This window comes from Oryx dammah, unplaced genomic scaffold (genome assembly GCF_014754425.2).
Source record: "Oryx dammah isolate SB20612 unplaced genomic scaffold, SCBI_Odam_1.1 HiC_scaffold_19, whole genome shotgun sequence".
NCBI lineage: Eukaryota > Metazoa > Chordata > Mammalia > Artiodactyla > Bovidae > Oryx > Oryx dammah.
Genome location: NW_024070203.1, coordinates 60,567,288 through 60,590,555, shown reverse-complemented (window position 1 = coordinate 60,590,555; position 23,268 = coordinate 60,567,288). Strand labels below are relative to the sequence as shown.

The 23,268-nt window shown below is 38.0% G+C and overlaps 1 protein-coding gene across 2 annotated transcripts in view; it reads right to left on the bottom strand.

The window, feature by feature from the left end:
- LOC120878896 (zinc finger transcription factor Trps1) overlaps positions 1 to 20,695 on the bottom strand; it is a 275,377-nt gene extending 254,682 nt beyond the window's left edge. For both annotated transcript variants that reach the window (XM_040261806.1, XM_040261807.1), the window contains exon 1: positions 20,192 to 20,695. The gene's annotated coding sequence lies outside the window, so the exon portion shown is untranslated. The remainder of the gene's footprint in view (positions 1 to 20,191) is intronic.
- Between the last annotated feature and the right edge of the window lie 2,573 nt (positions 20,696 to 23,268).

Genomic DNA, 23,268 nt, shown 5'->3' with positions numbered 1-23,268 from the left:
ACCCAGACTGCCTGGGTTCAAATCCTGATACTCGACTGCTCCTAGTTTGTGGGCTACGCAACTGATTAAATTTCCCTGGGAAATGGGGATGACAGCAGTTCCTGTCTCAAGGGGAGACAAGCCACTCCAGCCCAGTGCTCCACAACTGTGAACCATTATCATCATTTGCAGGTGGCCCCTCACGGACCACTAACCTCTTAGGATGCAGCCTTTCCCAGGCCAAAGTTAGCTCACCTCTGGCCGGGAGTGGCTCTCATTTATTTTTTTAGTGATCAGTGCTCACCAGGCATCCACCACATCAGTTGTGGCTCCAGGTCGCTCATTTCTATGCAAACTGTGGCCAGCCTCTGGGCAAAGTTTGCATGCCCTCTGCACCGTGATTTTCACAAGTGAAAACATGACGACCCATTTAATAATGTGCTCCTTCCCATCACTGAAGGGCAGCACACAGCTTTAGCAGACAGGAAACTCGCCCGGTGCACATGCTAACCAGCTGGCAAATAGACGCATCTTCAACAAAGTCTACTCCTCCTACATAGAGTCTGATAAGCTCCATTTTAAAGGAGCCAAAACATACATTTCCTTCCTCTATTTCTGTATTTAGCAGACACGAGAGCTGGACAGTCATGTCAGGGATTATGAAACTACAATAAAGAGATTTCTAAGCCATCAAGACTACCAGAACAGCAGGACTAAATTTCGCCTACTCACTTCCAACCAAAAATATGCACCCCTTCAGTTGTGGAAAAGTACAGAAGATTTAAAGGTCCCTACTCATTAACTAGAATGCACTCTTTCTAGTTAGGAAATGCTCTCTCCTGTCACTTAACTATTGTAAATTTCACACAGATAAACTCCAACTATCTCCTTCAAAAGATTTTTAAAGTTGCTGATAGACACAAGGTGACATCAGAAAACTATGTTTGAAAGATGCAATTAGCTAAGGTCTCTAGGGAGCTTTAGCATGTTTTGTTATGAAGGAAGAAATAGACATATACCAGTCCTACAAGTAATGAGCTGTCCTAGAAGTAAAGAAATTCATTACATAGATCCTCTCCTTGATTTCTCCTTCATGGTTCTGGGTCCATACAGATTTGGGAATACACAATAATAGCAAGCCTTAACAATTTCCCAGAATTGTTTAAAATAATATTTAAGTGCTTAACAGATTCACATATGAAATCAAAGGGACTTCCCAATTCTCAGATAAAAGAAAGTTTTTTAGTTAAAAAAAAAAAAAACAACTACAGAGAGAAGGCCAAGGATATGGTCTTTAAAAAAAAAAAAAAGGCTTCAAAAATTGTTCCTTGGCTTTTAAGATGAAGTTAAAGTGATTAGTAAAAATGAAGCATTCAAAGAAGTCTCAGACATTCTTGTTTCAACACAAAAAACATCTCAGCATCTATTATTCAGTTACCACTTTACTGGCCATCTCTCAAGGAGGCATGGATATGAAAAAGAGCAAAGAAGGGTCTAATATCCTCTCATTGCCATAAACCTGAGCTGCCCCAGGCAGCATTACTTATGGCTCTGCTCAGCTCCTGACAATCCCTATTCATCAATATCCTTGTTAGACCTTCCTAAAGTTTAAATCATTCTTGCTCCCTTAACATTCAAACATCAACCACTTACATGTAACTTTCACCGTGAAGCCAGTACATAAACCACAAACATCAGAACATAACATTTCGGCAGACAAATATTCAACATACAGAAGTTAAAACTATATAGTTCTGACTCACGACCTTAGAGCCTAATGTTATCTCTCACGTTGGGTTTTTTCCCCCTTATATACATTTTTCATTTCTTCTATCATTGTTTAATTAAATTTTTTGGAGTATAGTTGCTCTACAATGTTGTGTTAGCTTCTACTGCACAGCAAAATGAATCAGCCATCCATAAACATATATCCCCTCCCTTTTGGATTTTCCTCCCATTTAGGACACCCCAGAGCCCTAAATGGAGTTCCCTGTGCTATACAGTAGTTCCCTTCAATTGTCTATTTTATACATAGTATCAACAGTGTATATGTATCAATCCCATCTCCCAGTTCCTCCCAAGGCAACCCTTTCTCCCTTGGCATCCATACATTTGTTCTCTATGTCAGTGTCTCTATTTCTGCTTTGCAAATAAGGTCATCTATACCATTTAGTCCCAGGATGGGGGAGCCTAGTGGGCTGCCGTCTATGGGGTCACACAGAGTCGGACACGACTGAAGTGACTTAGCAGCAGCAGCAGCAGCAGCATACCATTTTTCTAGTTAAACATATATGCATTACAGGCACATCATTTATCACTTTGCATCTTTGACTACTTCACAGCACTTCAACTGCAATGTCAATAAAGCACAACAAGGTGGTCTGGTTTTTCATTTTTCTATAGTTTGCAAAATGTACACGGGCCTCCCTTCATCTCATTTTCACTGACGCCGTCACACTTGGTTCAAGGACATTAATCAGCAAAAGGCAGAACTTGAAAGCACATTGCAAAATACAGCATAAGTTGTAACCAGTCGTATGACATTTTAAGAACAATACATTGGGGTAGACTTCAAAAATGTTTATTAATTATGCAACATCAGATAATCCTTCTCCTCTCTGAAACCTGACAACCCAATTTCACAATTTTCTCAACATCTAAAAGTCTTACGCTCTTCTGGCCAAAGTATTCTCCTCTTAAGTGCCAATTTAATGCAACACTTTTGAGAAACCACTGTATCCAAGACACTGTATAGAGAATAGAAATAAGCTGGGTGTGCTTTTATTCTCCTCACACTTGCAATGGCCAAGTGATTCTGGTATGGGCTCTACTAAAGCCATAAATAAGTGAAAGCACAGGGCCAGGGTGTTTAAATCTCAGTGAGTAGAAATGAAAAGGCTTCAGGAAAAAGAAATACAGAAGTTATCATTTGAAGAATAAGTAGAATTCCTATAACTAAGACTGAATGAAACAAAGGCATTTCAGAGAGGGGAGAGCATGAAGGAAGGTAGGTTGGGGAAAGTTCTGGAACTCAATACTACTTTAAGGATAGAACACATGGTCCTGTAAAGATGGAACTGGTAAACTGGGAGCAGAGTTTAGGGTCCCACCTACCAAGCTAAGGATGACGAACAGATTCATAAACAAGGACCTATGCACTTGAAGGCCAGAAACGTGGCTCAGGTAAAGAATCCCTCTGCCAGTGCAGGAGACACAGCTTCAATCTCTTGGTCGGGAAGATCCTCCGATAAGGAAATGGCAACACGCTGCAGTATTCTTGCCTGGGAAATTCCATGGACAGAGGAGCCTGGCGGGCTGCAGTCCACAGGGTCACAAGAGTCAGAAAAGACTGAGCAACTAAACAACAACAATAATACTGTAATCAGAAACCAACTCAGTTCTAGAGGTGAAACCCTGGAGTGATTTCATTCGGATCAAAAGGTGCAAGCATACAATCCTCAAGGAAAATTGCAGCACTTAAGAGGAAAGTCAAGGACAGACTGGAACAAGTGCGGCAGGGATGCAGCGCCCCTTAAGCCAGGCCAAGAGAGATACTCAAGAGAATGGCTGGCAGTATCCGATTCATTTAAGACGTGCAGTCAGATGGAAAGACCATTGGGCCTGGCTGCCACAAGGCCACTGGTGTCCTCAGTACAGCGGTGTCCACAAACAGAGTCATCCTGGCAGAGTGCACTTAGTTAAGAAATGGAGATGTACATGAAAAAAGCCTCAGATTTAGGCTCTCGATATTTTCCCCACTCGAAAGTTATTTTTACATCTGAGTAGGTTTACCTTTATCTGAAAAAGGGAGACTGGATTCCATATCTGGCTTAGAAACATTCTAATTAATAAATCTCAAAGAGCAACATTTTGACTTTGTGCCATGCCAAGTACAAGATGAAATCCATCTGGAAATAAATGAAAAGTAGCCTTTTGTTTCATTTTACCTTGTTTTTTTTCCAAAACTGTCAAGGGAACTATATCATTTGCCAACTTTTCCCTAAAATCAATCCACTGCTTAAACCATAACCTATCTCTCAGCTTCAGTAACCATATATTAGCTACACAATTGCAAATGAACTTTTCTGAGATTTCAAGAACACTCTAAATGACTGCAGTTGGATTATAATCCAAATGGGCTCAAGATAAATGCCATGTAAAACCTTCTAACACCCATGGTGGATTCATGTCAATGTATGGCAAAACCAATACAGAATTGTAAAGTAAAATAAAAATAAATAAATAAATAAATAAAAATTAAAAAAAAATATATCCAGGATACTTTTTGTTCACAATATGTGCTATGAGAACAAGCATAAAAATGTTTTAACATTGTTTGAGAAGGTATTTACCAAAAGGAAGCTGAATATATTCAGGGAGAATAGTTTTGATTCAGGGAGAATCAAATAAAATTAATTGTATACTGTTTTATCAGGAAAGCAAATCCCTTAATAAGTAGAAAGAAAAGAATGAAAAAAAAAAAAACCTCATCTTATTTAAATCTTATCTGGATTTGATATGTTTTAAAAGCCAACAAAAAAGTACTTTCTGATAAACAAAGCTCAGAGTAAGAGCCACTTTAAATTTATTTTGATCAGCAATGCCAAGAGCACAGGGATAAAGTTCCAATCTCCTAAAGTCAAAGGAGAAAAATAGATACTTGGAATATAGGGAGAGAATCAAGTAGAAAAATAAATTCCAAAAATAACATCAAGAAAATCATTAAGAAAGGCTAGGGCAAGATAGGTACTGAAAGCGTTTCCTATGGTTTGATTAGGTATACACTGGATATTTAACAGTCAGGGCCCCCCCAAAATTATATAAAGAGATAATAGCCAGAGGAAGAGAAGGAGAAAAATCCTAGATATTTATATAATAATAATGGAAGTTTTCAGCCTTTCTCTGTTTTGTATGCTCACTATACCGAAAAAGAGATTTCATGTAGGATGATCAGTGTAACAGTTTAAATGGCTCCTTAATCCATTTTAGAAGAATTGCTTTTTAATGTTAAAAGATCATTCCATTACTCTCTGACTTAATTATTTCTGATTGATATAATTTTCCATAAGCAAACTATACCCTTTTAAAGGAATAACTGTGCACAGCCATTTATACAGGATTTTCACCTGAATGAACACTAAAGAAACAAAAGCACTATATTTTAAGGGAAAAGAAGAAAAAAAAATCTGCCCTCTGGCTAAGAAACAAACGGAGGAAAATACAGACAAACAAAAGTGAGACCAACAGGTATCTTCACAGTGCAGCTCAACACTCAGGTACAAATACAGACCCTGTACCAAACCAGCCCATTTCCAGGGACAGACACAACTTTTTCTGCCTTCTGAAGCCACTCTGAAAGAGTCTGGGAATGTGCTGGGTCCAGTACTTGTCTGCAAGGCATTCATCACAATTCTTTAAAACAGAAATGGAAACGATAGCATGGAGGGAAGTATAAATCACAAATTTCACTCAGGAGGGAGTTGCATTAACACTTTAAATTATAAATATAACTATTAGGATTGAAAGATAAAAAGAAACAAGGAATTACATAAAATACCTCAGATGTCTGAAAAAGACATTTTTTTCCTGTTTTTTCCAATGCAACAGATTAAATGATTAAAATTAGCTTAACTATTCAGTAAACAAATGTTAACTGCATCCATATTGAGTGGGGTCATAGATTAAAATGGAATGTTAAAAAAATGCCTAAAAATATAAATTAAATTTATATTTTAAAATATTTCCCTTTCCCTACATGTAGGCTGAAATTTATCATTCAAAAGCCAGGATTAATAAGAAGAGCATTTAAAATAAATGAAATTCTTTCATTATTCTTTTGTTAATTTGTTTTTATAAATGCTGAAGAGATTATGTAAAATGCCACAAATGGTTTCTCAACCACATTTTAATAACTAATTGCACATTTCAGGCCTAATCTCACAGATGTTTCTGTAGTTTTCAACCTGCCAAGGGGCTTGTGGGTGTTACAAATACAGAAATGTCCAGTCTCCCAGTTTCTTAGAAGATAAAAAAAAAATCCTTAATTCCAATGGGTTGCTTTTTAAAAAAATGGTCTCAAAATAGATAAATGTTGGAGGTATTTTAAGGGGAGAACAATAATACAAAGTACGTTCTTGTTAATGATTAATTCATAACCAATTCTTCAGTACCAACTGGGTTTTTTATACATGAACACAAAGAGACACCTCTTGTCAGGGGTTTGAAAGAAACATCAAGCCTAGATTTTCTGCTGTAACATTTTAACCTTTCACAGTAAGTTCTAGACTAAATATTTGATTCTCGTATCTTCATAGATATTAATACAGAAATAATATAGACTACGTTGCTGTCATTTAGTCACTGTCATGACCGAGTCTTTTGCAACTCCCATGCTCTACAGCCCACCAGGTTCCTCTATCCATGGAATATCCCAGGCAAGAATACTGGAGGGGGTTACCACTTCCTTCTCCAGAGAATCTTCCAGACCCAGTGATCGAATCTGTGTCTCCTTCACTAGAAGGTGGATTCTTTACCACTGAGCCATCAAGGAAGTGTCGATTTGGAATACACTAACTGACATGATACGATCATCAATTTCCCAATGCACATTAATGTGATATTCTATTCTCCCACCATCACAAAAGGAAAAATAAAGATGAATGCATTGAAAATATCAGGCAGGTTTCCTCAACAAATATCAAAACCGTCTAGTGTGCTACGTATAAATGAGGATGCTGATCAGATGGCAATTCTAGTTTAGTCTTTTATTTAGCTAGCCATGTAACCATGGAAAACCCACTTGGATTGTCAGTTTTCTCAATTATAAAATGAGTCTGTGAGAATGGATAGATCTCATGTCCCTTCTATCACTCAAAACAGGACCAAATGGTCACTTTGACCAATACCTGAATTAAAGAAAAACAAAGAAACAAAATTTAAACTTGAGCATCAGATATAAGACAGACCATTCAAGGAAAATCCAGCCATTGAAGAAAGAAATGTTTCATTGGCCAGGGTCTACTTTTCCTCAACAAAAAAATACTAAAAGATTCTCAAGAGTAGATCCGCAGTGCACATGTGTGCAACATCGCACACTCGTGCACATGACGAAATGTATCCACCAGCCAAGGAGACAGGGGCACCGCCCCAAGAGAATTCTCTGACTAAGCACTTCACTCTACATCTAACCTCAGACAGGAGATGAAACTTATTCTCCCCTTAGTTTCCTTGTATACATGGTTTTATCATTGGAATATAATAAACTAAAATGTACACATACTGTCGGGCTCACAAAGTTTGCTCCAATTTTATACAATCATCTTTTGTCAAAATAAAGTTGACCAGCTATTTCTACAAAAGTGTTTATGCAAAAAGGCCATGTTTTCTCCTACATTAGGCAAGAAGAAGTATTGTGGAATTTTGTCCTCCTTCATCTATAGCTCGAGGCTTTGAACTAAATCTAAAAACACTGTCCAGGATCTTTCACCATATTCCAAATAGGTAATTTTTTTAAGTATCTTTTCAAAACAACATTAAGCATCTGAAATCATCATATTAGCCTAATTTCACAACAGGTTTTGATTACACCAGGCCAAAAGTTTTGGAAAAACGTTCGCCTGACATCACGGAATCAAAACAAGGAGGTGGTTAGTTGAAACGTCCACATTTCTACCAGCTGAGACACCAAAATACTGTTAAACACACGGGACCGGAATGGAAATAATGTCCTTTCTGAGAGTCAATTCCACATTCAGGGATTTGTCGGGTGATGTGTTCTGGTTACTAGTTTGCAATTTGGTATCTATTTCTTAGGGCTTGATGCACTTGCTCCAAATGAAAGTATTTCAAAATAGTCTGTAAGATGAAATGTGCAAAGCCGCTGCTTCTTTAGGGTAGCAGCCTTATTTGGTTTACACAAAACTATAAGGATGCCAATCATTTTAAGCAAAGCAGCCTGTAAAAATAAATAAATAAATAAAATACAGGCAACACCAGAGACATTTCACTTTATACTAAAACATTTCTACAGTAAAATATATCAGGTCAAAGTCTTCACTGTATACACAGTTGAATTTTAAACCTGCGCATTTGAAAATATTTCACATTTTCTTATGAATTTTGGAAAATTCTGTAGGACTATCTTAACACTATTTCAAAGTTGTTTAAATATTCTTTTTTTTTCTCCTTCAACCAAAATTTTTGATACAAATTGCCTAAAGATATAACTGAGAAACAACTAAATATCATGTTATTTTACACGGTTCATAATTTTGGCAACTAACCTCAAAGAATAAATATATGATTTTCAGATACCACTCCTGTTTGAAGTAAAAATAACTGCATGCAAATGACATAAGAAAGGATTTCTACATAGCGACTCCTTAGAAATGACCAAAATATCTTATCACAGGAAGGTATGGCAGGGAAGCTCAATTTCTGATGCCCTCAAAATGAGTTTCTGAAAAGATAACACACACATACAAGAATAAAAAATGAATGCAAAATTAATTTGCACTTTATGGGAGATAAAAAGGGTTCTATAAGTAGAAAACTCTAAAAAGATAAAGTATTTCCTCTCCTTTCTGAAAGGCTTAAAAAAACAAAACTCAATATTTCAAACTTACAAGCAATCCAAGAGAATTTGGAAAATATTTCTCTAAAAACCAATCCAGAATGCAGGATGTCAATTTGAAAATAATAGAAGTATATTTCGTTTTAAAATTTGAAAACTTTTTGAAGACAAAAAAAATCAAGTTAACATCTCAGTGATTAACTCAGGGGCTGCATAGCCAAGAACAACTTTCAGCACTTAAAACATAAAACTGTCAGTTTCCTCTGCTTGGAGACAAAACATACAGAAAGCAAATATTCACTGCTCTATTTTCCTAGACATGAAAATAACTTTATAAAAGGTGATCACTGAATATTTCTACCTATTATTATATTTGTGCCACGGTTCCTAAAAATCAGTTACAAATTTCAAATCTCAGAACCATTTTTAGTAGATGGCTACTAACACTTCATTACCCTCCAAACCCTGATGGAAATACAGTCATTTATTGAACTTCACTACAGCTCAAGGCACAAATATGTTAAACAGTCTATGCATGATGTTATTAAATATAAGCTACCATAAACAAGTAAAACTCTTTACTAAAGATATCAAAGGGCTGAAAGCATGATGCTTGGCATTCTATTTCTTGCAAATCTAAAGCATATTGATGGTGAGCATAATTTAAGTACTCTCTTCCCTGAATCAAGATACATTCATTTCAAGAATCATCCATGATCAAACGATCAAATTCACATTTATAAACTTGGAATACATAGCTGGGTAGAAGCACTGAGTAACTAAACTGCTTTATTTTTTTTGCCAGAAATATGTCACAGTTGGTGCTTACAATTGTTGAAAAATTACACCAAAACTTTATTTAATTTCATTGGATGTATTTCCTCATAGAAATGGAATGGCAAAGGCCTGCTCAAGAGCAAACAAGAAAATCAAATTATTAGTTTACAGTATATAAACTTCTGTTTTTTATGCAGCTCCCTCCCCAAAATATAAATATTATAAAGAATAGAAGCAAAAACCCTAGAATTGGCTCATTTTTTTCACTGAAAGGAGGAATCTTTATTCCTCCAAAACCTGAAATATTCGATCCCAAAGAGGAAAAAAACAAACAAAAAAAAATGGTAATAAACCATAGCAGAAAAATTCAGAGGAAGCATGCTTGCTCTCAGTATAATTTTCTTTAGCAACCTGAGATGAACAAGATCACGCTGCCCGTGATCTCTGCTTACTCCTCTGTAAACCATCCAGAGGATTTTCAAAAAGGAAAAAATTCTAGTTCTGCTTTCAAATGCCAGATTAACTTACTGGGCCTCCACTCCTGAAGGGAAACAGCACAGTAGCACACCAGAAGCTGGAGGATGCTTTATGTCACGCAAAGCCGGGACTGGTGAGTGGGGACCCAGTGGGCTTGCTCGAACTTTCCCAAGTACCACAGGCAACGAGGTCAGAGTCTTCCATGTCAAAAACATATCAATAAGTAAAGCCATCCACAGCAACAGTTCCTTATGTTATAACGGTCTTGTGCAGTATCCAAGTCCCCCTTCTGTTCAGATATACATACTTACAAATCGTTCTAAATAGGAACCGAAAATGGGGAAAACAAAAAGAAGGGACATCTGCTTACACCAGTATCTACCACTCTGTTTTCCATTTCTAATCATCGTTGGTCTCACCTCTTAATTTTTATCATTGCCAGTGGAATTATTCAGGCAGTGAGACGAGGATGTACCCACCTAAGTAAATGTTAATGATGATTTACTGAACTATGCTAGGAGTAACAAGTACAAGACAGGTGTGTCAGCGTGTACACAAATATGCCGAACAGTAAAGAGTTAAATGTCTGACAAAGTGAACATGCAAGATCATGCACAAACATTTACACATAAAATGTGTACTTTATGATTTTTACTACTGGCTTGAAATCTTGAGCGACAGCTTTCTTACTTAAAGCTTATCAAAGTACAAAGAAAAAGTAAAATGTAAATAATGAGGGCACTCTTTCAACAACATAAATTGTCTTTAAGAACGGGACATTTCAAAGTAGAATAAACACTGATGGGACAGAGAGTAAAATAAACAGTTTATTGTGATTGAGGTTTAGATGACATCGAGTTTCTTAAAGTAATTTACTACATCTTGCATCCAATGAAGGTAAAGCAAATTCGTTCTAAATGCAAAAGAGAAACATCTCCTTAACTATCTGCTTATAAATTACAGAAAATGAGGTTTCATATTAACCCATAATTACTTAAATGTGTAATTGCTTACACTGGCCACTTATACCTAAAGTTAGCTTCTAAAATGTACCTAAGTTTGCAAAACTGAGGAGTAAAATTTGCAATAATCTTTTTAAAAATATACACTGTACTTCCAATAGTAAGTTAAAAACAGTATAAGACATAATCAGTTGTGTTTTTCAATTTATAATTTAATTAACAAAATTTTAGCAGCTAAATATAGAAAAATACACAATTTTAAACAGTCTCAAGGGTATATCTATAAATAACTGGTAAAGAACTATTAATCATTCAATAATCAGACTTAAATGTAGAGAGAACCTTTAATAACATGAGCCCTGATAAGAAATTATATATATGTGTGTGTGTGTATATATAAATCACCAGTCTTAATTTCCATCAGTTGAATGGTATTTTAAAAAATTAAAACGACCTAGATTGTCTTCTCAAAAATATTTCATGGTATCAAAGTAAAGCAGGAACAAATGGCAAAATCTCTTTTAGGAATTTTTGTATGTTCAGAAATTCTTAGTATTATAGTATTGAGAGATAAAACAGGCTGATATGTTTATTTCTACATCTTTCATAGCTAAGGATATGTGAATACTGACATCACAAAGAAGTCACATGTAGAAGTTTGTTTTAATTTGTCTTGCCAATCTTACCCCCAGTTCAGAACCAAAATTTTAATTAAATAAACCCTCAAATAGGTGTTGGGATGCATTAGGTAATTAAAGTGGATATTACAAAGACTAAAGTCATTTCAAAAAATATGTAATATGTTAAAATTCCATTCGGTGCCTGTAATGCAAAAACATTCTATACGAGTGAGAATATAGCTCTGTGCATGTGCATGTACATGTACGCTCGCACAAAGTTAACGTGAAGTCACAAAATCATACCCTGCACTTGTGCATAGCTCAGAGAAAAAAGAGCTGAAGTAGATTAGTAATGCTTGGTCCCTTTGCACATGAAGTGTATCATGTAATAGAGAAATTAGATTCCACAAACTAACTTCTGCCGTCTATATTTACACTATTTATAGATGTATCTGATCTCAGATATAATACATGCTTCTATACAGAGAAACAGAACTAGTAATTCACAAGATTCACTGAAAGCCACACTGTAGAATCTACTCAAGAAACATACACTATAGTAAAAATGTTTGCTGATTTGTAATTTTCATAAATTCTATCCAAATTCAAGTGGAAAAAAACTGAAAGAAAAATCTTTTTCATTTCTTTTTTTCTACAGCAAAAATATACTTAATGTCTAAATAGCATTTGTGGTATATCTATCATCCTATACTGGGTTCATTCTTGGTTACTATAATACTCAATTTAATAATAAAATATTAATGCTTTTTTTAAAGCGCGGGACACAATACAAATGTTTATTATTCTTTATAATCCTACACTACTCAGTATCATGAATACAAATAATTAACAGATAAAGCAATTATAAATGCAAATAAGAGAACCATGCTTCTATCAAATAAAGGGGAAAAAATCAGAAAATAAAGTATGGGCCCTTGTATATTTCCCTCTAATACTATTACAGAAGCCTTAAATAGCTAATGGTGTCAGTCATTTGTTTATTTGTGTTAAATAAAGTGAATATATAAGTCAACTTCTGACTTACTTAAAAGTATTTAGAACATTTTACAGAACTTATTTTGACTGTGTCTATTACCTAGATACTGAAGTTGTTGTATTGTGTTGCTTGATGAAATAGAACATACAGCAACCCTCAAAACCAGTATTACAAGCCCGGCAAATAGCATCACATTTGGGTGACGCACGGAATCCATCACCCTAGGGAAAAACGCATTGGATCATAGCACAAAGTCTTTACATGTTCCATATTATTTCTACATAACGTTTTAAGATGACAGAATTGTAAACTATAAAGTGCTATTGCATAAAAAGATATATTCAGGAACAGCACTGTCACTTAACTGCTCCTCTCAACAGAAATTTGGGACTTAAAAAAAAAATTATCTGCAGAACTATTTCTTAAAATACACCGAAAGATGGCATTTTTGTATAAGGGGTTTTTTGGTGTCATTTCTTAAATTCCTTAGTAAATTTAGTGTAGGTATAAGTACTGTGATCATGATGGCTTTATTATGTTTAAACTCCACTCATTTCAAACTTAAAGACTTTATAAGGTAGGTCATGCCTTAAAAGATTCATGGTTTAACTATAGAGTAAATTGTTTAGTAAAGTGGATTCCACCTTCAAGGTGTATCTTAGTATACCCATGCACATATACTACATACATAAAGCATACCTGCGAGAGCATGCGCACATATCAGCAGTAATTGAAACTTACCCTGATACTTCAAGCATTTGCAAATATTCATAGTGCTAGATTTCCTCTCACATCACAGACATACTACTGCTAATAACCAAAGCATTACACAAATTAAAATGTTACCTTTGTTCAAACAATACTGCAGTTCATTATATAACAGAAGGTGTCATCCTTAATCGCTCAGGAAGGAAGATAGTGGTGGATTCTTGGAGAGGTGGTGCGGAATGGTTTGAGGCAAAACCGAAACATATTGTTTAAGTAAAGCTTAAGGGGAGGGGATCATATGCGCAATTGATGTATTTTTTTTTTTTTGGTATCATCTTCCACAAAGCCTCTCCAACCCCTCCCCAACACTGAACAGTAAACAAACTACTGATATTAAAGGACTGCAGCACTAAATACCTCCCTTTGCCTTTTTTTTCCCCTTCTTGCAAAACTTTATTACTGTTACCTCAGTTTTGCAGTAATAAACCAGCATTCAATCAACAAAACCGTAATGACAGAGATATATTTGAAAACTTTGTAAAAAATAAAACAAATCAAGATTCATGTTAAGATACTTTTGCTCTGCTGATGTGAACAAGTTATAGTTTAAGTTCCTACGGTTTTTCCTGACACATCCTTATGGTAAGGACTGGTTAGCAGAGAAAGAATGTTTCTGATCTGAACTGAAGTCTATAGTTATAAGAAAAACTGAGAAAAACGTTAAGGTAAATCAAAACTGTCAAATTTTCATGCAGGGAATACTTTTAACTTCCCTGAATATACAGGATGCTTTTAATGGTAATTACAAATTAAAAGACATTTTAAGGTATCTGCGAGATACCTAATTTTCAGTATGCATTATTTTTAAGATACATTCTGTGTAAAAGGGGGCAAATAGAAGCTCAGCACAAATTTAGGGTTAAAAGCAAAGTCCAAGACAGGTAATCGTAAGATTTAAACCAAGACAAGTAACCAGTAAGATCTGAACCTTACGAACAATCCCTATCAGAAATTTTGATACTTCTGACCCCCCAAATAGGGCGGAGGGCCTTATTTCTGGGTGCAGTGTCTCTCCAAGGAAGGAAAAACTGGTACAAATCTTTGTACCCTCTGAAAAGATTCTCCTACTTGCTAGCTTCTGAAGTTGCCCTGATGTCAACCAACATCACCAAGATAGCTCTAAACTAGAGAAAGTTCTGTTTCCCTGTACAAGCCAGGAAAAGAGAAAATGACTATTTTATAAGAAAAAAAAAAGAAAAGAAAAGAAACTAAAAACACTGTGTGATAACAGGGTTAAAAATTATCCCCTAAAATTGTGAGGGAAAAAAAGGAGCCACCCACACAAACTGACCCTTAAAATTAACGCTTTCAATATAAAAATATATTTTTGTGAAGTTTCACCTATTTTCCTTCCACTGCACATAAAAATGATTAATGTCAGAATGAAACTTCCACATTTCAGACTCTTGCTAACAGGTGTAGCATTCTTTACATAAACATATTCATTGACCTGTCGCCATTGATAATCTTAATTAATTCATCGCAAATGAAACAAAAACAAATGTTTTACTCTCCACCCCCCCCCCCCAATAAGAAATAACGCAATACAAATACCCACTCTCCCCCAAACCCAAAAACTGTTTAAGTTACAGTAACCTGAAATGCACCATCCATCACAGAGAGCAATTGGAGAAATCCAACAGGGCTCAGCAGGAAAGATTTTTAATAACAGATTGAAAAACAGAATAAAAATAACTGCATCAACAGAGCCTTTCTTCCTCAGGCCACAAGCCCGTTCTTACTTGAACTTTTTTTTTTTTTTTAATGGCATTTTGGCCACTAAAACCAATCCAGAACATTATTAAAAGTTAAAAGCTACCAATTACTTCTGTCTGTTCTTTTAAAGCAAAGTTTGGCATTACGTCAGTTGGTTTAAAGAAAACAAGAAAGAGAGAGAGAAAGAGCAGGAGAGAAAGTTTCCTGCTTGTATAAACTAAACCACCAGGGAAGGTGTCTAGCCACTTGTAAAGTATTTACTGCAGGTTTTTAAAGAGCTAGAAACATTTTAAAAATTAAAAGTTTTCTTTCTCATTTTTAATGAAATGTACTTAGCAACGGAAAGCGTTATCTTTCATGTCTTTCTTTGGGGTATTTCGATGCTACTTGTATTTCAATCACAGCTTTGAGTCAGAAAATGATTTCCACTGATGCTTCAAATGTGAAGGGCATAGATAATTTTATCTTCATTTTTGCTACCTGGATTTGTGCTCTTAGGAGAAAAAAAAAAGTTTAATGATAAAAAGTAGACATTGCTCCTATAATAGCTCCTCAGCTGCAGTGACCATCTAGGCTTATTCATCTAACTCTTAACAATTCAAATCATTTTCATCCACAGATCCTTCTGCAAATTCAGCAAAGGGGTATCCTTAAACCCAATGCTCTCTTTCTAACCTAAACCAAGTTCTACATCATTATACCCATCAGAGAACCAAATCAAAAGCCAACGAATTCAGTTGTCAGGAATCTGAGAACCACTGAGTGATGGGACAACTCTAAAGGTTACCATGATAGCAACATTAAACACATTATTTATAAAGGGCATATGTAAGTGATAGAACATCCTATATAAATAAACAGCCTAGGACCTACTAACACCCGAGGATAAGTTTTTAAAAGTGGTTATTCCCTCCGCAAAACTCTTTGCTACTGAACAGTGTATAAAACACCACTTGGTATTTTAAAATATTTCCTTTACCTACTGGTTAAAGCTTTTAGGAGATAAATAATTTTGATAATTATAAAAAAGTCTCCTCAATTTTTTTAACATAAAAATTGCAGAGTGCATTAGTATTCTCTCTGTGATGAGAGAATCAGACTAAATTTCTACTTGATAAAGGCTGTAAGAGTTTCTTCATATTTTATCTAAGGGGGACCTTCCAATTTCATAAATCATAACTAGACTAGTAACAAAGAATTCAGTTATTTCTCTATGGTGGTATCAAAAGATGAACGCAGTTATCACATAGATAGACAAAGTAAAACCAAGTCTAGACATGCCGTCATTAATTTCCCCAAATTTCAATCAGCAATAAATAAGGAAGCTAAATGAGTAAACAAGACTCAGAATTAGTTATCAAGGCTATTAGTACTGAAAACCAGCAAAACAGGGGAAGAGAAAGAAACCTCTGTTACCTGGAAGCTTGACCAAGGATGAACAACAGAAAAGCAAGTCCATAAAACGTGCCTGTTTTTATCAAATTGATTGTAACTTGTGAGCTGCAATATTTGGGACAGGACTGTCTGAGTTTATAGTTTTCTGTGCCTGCCAAAAACAGATGCAAACTACCACACTGACTGTCCTGCGGAAACTAAATTAAGCAAAGGCAAATACCAAGTGGAAAGTTGTCAGCCTGTTGAATGAATAGCTGCATTTTACACACAGAGACTATCTTAATGAGAATATGTTTTAATGTGCATCAGTCATTTTCAGTGCATCACTTACTGCAAAAATAATAATTTCCCCTTTAAATCAATTATAAACACCTGCCCCTAACTTTATTAAAGTCTGGTACACATAATAGCATAGTGCCGTTATATTATTATTATCAAAGGGATACTGAAGGGGAAAAAGTCTTACACATATGTATTATAAGAAACACTTAAAGGCTGGTTATCTATATCTGTGTTAATTTCAAATTCAAACTAAAGTTTCAGCTCAAAAACAATCTGCTGCAAGCCCTCTGAAAACTTTCAATAGTGTTTATTTACTTCAAAAAAGAAGATAAGACAAGAGTTTATTAAAACTTACCACAAATGTACAGATCATTAATTGCAAATTATATTTCTTCCGCATTTCTTCTCCCTGGCTAGCTCTCTCCACAAGATACACACACACACCAAAAATAATAATAACAATAATAGAAACATCACTGAAATGCTAGAATCTTAAAAAGCAGCTTTTCCACAGATGCATTCACCTCCCTGCTTTGAAGGTTTTCCTTATGAATGAAGATTTCCTTGTGTGTAGCGAGACCTACCCTGTGGAAATGAGAGTAAACTCAGGAGTGGTACGTGACTTAAAAGAAAAGTAAAAATAATACTGAAAATACGGTAGGACCATGTGTAACTCACTTATGACTAGCACTCTCATATGGATTCTAACCTATTTTTAAGCAAGTATGAAGAAGATGTTACAAAATCCTTTAAAATCTCACTCTTCAAAACACTGAGCTCTAAAATCAAGCCAAACTTCCCAGCCACGATGACACTCTTCTTCTTTTAATATTACCTTTAAGAGACAAAGGACCAAATCTAAAAAAGCAGCAAAGACCCTGGAAGCGTCTAAAATTCAAAAGAGTGACTAACTTTTTTGTGAGGAACTTGCTATGTTTCACTGTTTATTGGGAGACTGTCCGACTTCGTTACTACGTGTGGAAAAGCATTCTGCACACACATATCCTAACATATAACAGATAGATCAGGAAGCCATAAACATCAGCTCGCCGATGGTAAGTAATACTTTGCCAAGAGAGTATTAATAAAGACCGGGAATGCCTCACATTTAGAGAAATCAAGTCCGAATGCTGGCACCAAAACTCTCTTTTCCCTTTAGGAGTTTTATTTTCACATTACTAATATCCAGAAATTGTTATCAAACTTTAGCACGTTGGTGGCCCAGTATACAACTCGATCTAGAGATGTTTCCATTCAAGGGTACAGCTTTAAAAGGAAGTTATGAAATCTAAGGACAGAGAAGCTCTAAGGCCCATATGTTTGACTTGTTAAGATTAAGCACATCATTAATAAACTTTCACTTAAAGGTAAAAAAAAAAAAATCCTTCAAATGTTGGTATCATTTCCAGACTGTCCTGTCAGCATCACAACTTACAGGAAACGCTTCATCTTCCCATACAAACCCTGTATTTATTCACAACCCTGGCATACGAAGGGAAAGAAAAAAAGCCCACACCGTTTTAGAGCTAGTTCGCTTTTATATATTAACCGGTGGAATATCTGAGAAAGCGGTCTAAGCAAATGAGTAGTATGTCAGAAACTTGACAACAGTGAGCTCAGGAACTTTCATTCTCATTTTGTCCACGTCAAGAACTGGCCGCCCTCATGACTTTTTCTTCGCTGCCCCCTTGCATTTTTAACTCTGGCAGGCTTTTCTAAATGATCAACTTTTCCTAAAACCAGCAGGAAAAGTAACATGATGCCAGCCAAGATCCATAGGTTTTAACCTAAGAGCTGGAAAACTCCAAAAAGTGGTTGGAAGCTTCCTAGTTTATTTTTGCTTTGGACAATCACATTTTCAGCCAACGACCAGGCCTAGAGTAAGCATTTTTGGGTAATTTTGTCCCGGGCCCTATCTGTATTTTCCCTTTGTACTTAACTGTCGCTCTCAGTCCCTTTCCTGTTCACCTGATGCGTTTACGCAAGTTCAATGAATGTCCAAAAGTTCAATGAATCTCCAAAAGTTCAATGAATCGGCCTAACTGGTCTGCGATTTGAACGTCTCCGCTAAGCTTCTCACTTCAGTTACCTCACTTAAAACTCTAGCCGTGATTTCCAAAATAGGATAAGGATGAATACGCTACTATAATTTTGATTCATCATTAAGCTTCATCGCTCTCACTCAAAAAACTTTCAAAGACTCAATTCTGAGGCCTAAAAAGATATGAGGAAGTAAAGCGAGACCTAACATCTAATATTACGTCCAAGATTTCCCTCTGAAACCCACCAGTCCCTCTAGCCCTCTAACTTAAATTGCTTTAGAGTCTTGGGGCCATAAAACAGTAACTGACTTCCTTGGGGAAAAGGGGTAAACACCACCAGCTCACACAGGTACTAACAAAAAAAAAAAGCTTTCCCAGCCACAAAAACAGCTTTGCACTTCAAACGGCTCCCACCGCCGCCTCACCCTCAAATTATTCATGGGGTCTCATAACCTTGGAGTTATTTGAAGGGACAGCGGTGTTTGCCTTGGCCTTTCAAAGATGCGTCTCTCTAAAACCCAAACAGGAACTGGACAGAAGGCGAAGCGCCCGGCTGCCTGGATGTCCCACCGCTGTCAGGCATTTCATCACCGGCCAGTGTCCGCTGACCCGCGACCCAGGGCGCATCATCCGCACCGCAGAGGAAGTCTGCCCCTTCCTCGGCCCCTACGGAAGCGCCCCGGCGGCGAGGCCTGCCACATGGCACGGACAGGGCACAGACCCCTCGGCCCGGCTGCCCTGAGACGCGCAGGGGCGGGGGCACCGAGGGATGCGACACCCTCCACCTCCAGCCCAGCTGGGCCTTTAAGGGGAAAAAAAGTTTGAAGCCTGGCTTTGCAAACTCTTCAAAGACAGCGCCAGTCCTGGGCTGTTTTCCCACTTTGGGGGACCACACGAAGGCCCCTCTCTGAGACCCTTCCGACCCTCCCGAGTTCGCCCAACTTACTACTCTGCATGCCGGTGCCTAACCTGCTCCCCGCTTGTCAGGAGCCCCAGAAAACTTGCGGTGGCGGCGGCCCCTCGGGTCCAACCACCCCCAGCTCCTCCGCTGCGCCCGGTAGGAGAGAATTAAAATCAGCCAGAAGGAGACAGCGAGGGGGGAGTGGGGCTGCGAGGGGGAGGGGGCACCGGCCTGAAACTTCTTTTTTTGGCAAATGGGGATTTGTTTTTCCTCCTCCCCGGCGGCTGAACTTGACCCTCCTGACTCCAAGGGCTACTGCAGTTTGAAGTCTGTCGTTTCTAAGACTCAGATGCCTCAGACCCACGAAAGCGGGGGGGGGGGGGGGGGGGGGGGGGAGAGGGAAAAGAAAAAAAAAAAAAAAAAAACCCCCCCCACAAAAGGGAAAAAAAAAAAGCGGGGGAAACCCCCAAACCCGGGGTTGGGTTTTTGCACCCCCCCCCCCTGCTCTTTTTTTTTTTTTTTTTCAAAGAAAGTCACTTTTAATTCCCAGGGCTCCCCGCTCGCGATCGCCCACATTTTGCGCACACACGCGCGGGCGCAGCACTCGCGTCGCGGCTCCGCGGGCCTGGCAGAGGGGCTCCAGCGCCCCCCGAGCTCCCCGCGGCCCCCAGCCCCGCGGCCCGCCCGGGCCTCCCCTCCTTACCTGTTGATTAATCGTCAAGAACACCCTCGGCAGCCCGAAAGATGGTGGCGCGGCGGCCAGAGCCATGAACCGTCTTCGTTGTTTGCAGAGTTGATCTTGGATTATTGGAGGGGGGGGGAAGAAAAGGTCTTTCCTGCCTCCCCCCCTTTCCCTTCCCTCCCCCCCCCCTTATAAAAAAAGAAAGAGAGAGAGAGAAAGAGAAAGGAAATAGAGCAAGGATGTGCCCGGTGCCGGGTGGGGGGGGGGGGGGGGTGTTGTTTTTTGTTTAAAAAAAAAAAATAGGCGAGAGAGCGATGGAGAGGACGCGAGGTCTGGAGAAAGGAGCAGCACCAAAAAAGAGGACGCTTGAGACTGCAGTGAGATCGGGTCTTTATCAGAAATGTTATCGCTTGTCAGGACCTCAGTCTCCGCGCATTACGTCAGTTTCAAGACACCAACACTATTAATATCAAAGGAGCCTTCGCGGAGGAAAGCGCCACCCCAGACCAAGCTCCCTTAAAGAGACAGCGCGCGTCCCCGCGCCGCCGCCGCCGCCGCCCCGCCCGGCTCCGAGCACCCGCCGCCGCCGCCCGCCCGCCCGGACCGGCCCCGGCCGCGACCAGCCGGCTGCGCGAGAACTTCGCCCGAGTCGGAGCGCCGCGAATGAGAGCTGCGCGGTGCAGGGACCCAGCTACCTTCCCGCCCCGCCTCTCCCCCCTCCTCCTCCCCCACCCCCCATGTGGGAACGTGCGGGCTGGAAAAGGAGGAAAAATCCGCAAGCTTTAGGGATAATGTGATAAAGACAAGGACCTACCTTGGGGAGTGGCGGGAGGGGTGGGGGGCGGGGGCGGACAGGTGGGGGCCGGTGCAGGGCAGCCCAGCCGATAGTCCCCAAACACTCGAAGATGCTCTCCTGAGCAATCAAAAGAACTCTAAAAGTGTTTACCTTTTCGGTTGCTACTTTCCTTCTCGCTCCCAGTTAAACAGCGGAGGATCGTGTGTGTGTGTGTGTGTGTGTGTGTGTGTGTGTGTGTGTGGCCCCTCCCCCGCCCTTTTCCTAGGACGTGCAAGTCTTAGGACACCTAGTCGGTGGTCAGGGTTTGCCTTGCATATGATGGCCAGAGGGCTTGGAGGGGAACAACTTGAACTCTATCCTGAGTTGGAGAAGTGCGGACTAGGTTGCTATGGTTTTCTGAGCTGGAGAGAAGCTAGCAAGCTCAATGGGTGCTTAAAGGGGGTAGGACAAAATAGATAAAATGGGGACATTATTCAAATACAGCAAGATTAATACCTGCTGCTCTTTGGGGGTTTAGTAGCAGATAAGGGATTCCGAATTAAGCATGACATTCTTTTTACCAATTCACATCTTCAGATACTCTCATTGTTAAATAATATTCAACATGAAGTAACTGAATCGAGAGAGGGTTTTTTTTTCTTTTTTTCTTTTCTTGAACTTCTAAAGGTCAACAATGCATAACAGAAGACCAAGACAGGATTTGAAGTATAGTAGGTGCTAAAAACTAAAGAAACATTTCTTAGCCATTTGGACTTCATTTTCTTCAGTGGGGTGACTTTGGCGTGTTTTTCCTCTAGTGAAAGTCAGTTTAAGCTAATTTTGTGCTACAAGAAAAAACGTCTTTCCTTCTCCGAACTACAAAATGATTAAAATTAGAGTTTTAGAGAGGTACAGCTCATGAATCTGTGAGTTGAGGATGAAGTAATTTCCTCCAAAATATTTTTCACTAAATGATTCTCGCATCTTCTCAGAGAAAAGATGAGCATATTATCAAAACATATTATTATCAGAAGTGAAAAAACCTATCATTTTTTAAAAGTATGTGCTCTTTAGAACTTTTCCTGTAAGGTCTTCATTTCTGCTTAATACAACTAGTCAGACAGATAACATGAATCCATTTTGTAACACTTTTGTTCCACAATGTGTCCCATACACTTCTTTACCAGCAGATAAACAACAGCACTTTTGCAGTAGAAACTAGTCAGGTAAAAGAGTCAAAACACAGTTCTACAGTGAAGTAAACAGTGTATCTCTAGAGCGGTGAGAAGACAATGAATCTCATATGCATGGAGTTATTCATATGTTATCACCAATTTAAACGGATTTGGAAAAAGTTACATTTATATATGGTCTTGCTTGCAGGGAAAATTCATATCAAACTCTTCGGTAAGTCTCATAGTCACCTACTAATGACCACCTGCATATTTCCACACTAGAGTCATTTAATACTGTCCACCACCAATTTCCACTGTAAAAAAAAAAATTCATATATTAAATATAGAATTTTATTTTCTTTTTTAAGCCATAAATTAGCTTACCAACTTTTATGGAAATATGCACTGGCACAGTGAGAAGCATTTTTATTCAGGGGGAAAAAAAAGATCTGAGTGAAACATTCTTTAGCCATGACTAACTAAAAATATTAGATAGAATAAATTTTGAAACACGTATCTAAATAATAAAACCATTTGTATTTAAAGGGTTAATACCACCTAAAACTGCTGAGGCTGGTTTGGAACTGATAAAAAGCTGAGGCTATAGCATCCTACCAGCAAAGTTAAAGTACAATCTATCACAAGTATTAGTTCCTAATCTCCATCTGCTCCCCAAGATTTAAATGGTATTTTAAAAGGGGATGTGATCTTCCTCTCTGTCACCCTCAAATCGAAGGCAATCCTCAAGAGTGTAAATTTACTCACATGAAATAATCATTGATTAAATTGGTTAAAAAATAAAATAAAATTACACGCTTTTGCAAGCACAAAACCCTTGAGATGGCTGGTGTTTTTCCACCTGTAATAATAAAATTTTTGACCATTAAGTGTACCCCAAATTATATATTATATAAAAAGTTAAAGCCAAAGGTCTGAGGGTGAATTATGTCCTTTAATTGAAAGGATAAAGTTACACTTCAGGTACTAAGCCAAAAAATTCATGGTCACTTAAAAATGTAATGAATGAAGTTTCACGGACTCAATTTTGCTGAAGTTTGCCTGAGAAATGAAGAATCTCTTCATGTTCTTTTAGTATTTCGAGTTGGAATATACAGCAGATCAAAATGCTGTCTGTATCAATCCATTTA